We start from the raw sequence: 607 nt of genomic DNA on the forward strand, positions 1-607 counted from the left end.
CCCCCCCCCCCCCCTTGGCCCCCCCCCCAGCGTTGCCACCACCTGCCCCAAGTGCAGCCCGGCCCAGCCCCTCCTTCTGGAAAGAGCTCAGCACAGCCCCGACCCCAGCCCACAGTGGCAGCCCACTCTCACCCCATGCAGATCCAGGTCATGCGTCCCCCATGCCTCCCGAGATGCACGTAGCAGCAGGAGCTGCACCCCCTGGACAAGCTGCTCATGGCTCTGTCCTGCACCCCACCTCAGCTGTGCAGCGCCTGCCCCTGCTCCTGCCCCATCCCCACTCCCTCCCTCACTGTTGCGTGCACACCCTGCTGCAGCTGCCGGAAGTCTGTGGCCAGGCTGCCTTGTGGCCTTACCATTGCCCTACGTTTGCAGGGGCTAAGCTCTGTTAGCCCCCCCCCCCCCCCCCCCTCCCCCCCCTACACTGCCAGTGGCATCTGTGGGCAGTCACCGATCACTGCTGGCTACAACCAATGCTGCCGGCGGTGTCTGGAAGTAGTTGCCAACTGCTGGTCAGTGCATCCCCCCACCCCTGCTGACACTGCTGCAGCCGCCTGCGGGAGATCCCTACTCCCCACCGCCATGCTTCGGCCACTGCCACTGCCCC

This window comes from Alligator sinensis, unplaced genomic scaffold (genome assembly GCF_000455745.1).
Source record: "Alligator sinensis unplaced genomic scaffold, ASM45574v1 scaffold250_1, whole genome shotgun sequence".
In the NCBI taxonomy this organism is placed as follows: domain Eukaryota; kingdom Metazoa; phylum Chordata; order Crocodylia; family Alligatoridae; genus Alligator; species Alligator sinensis.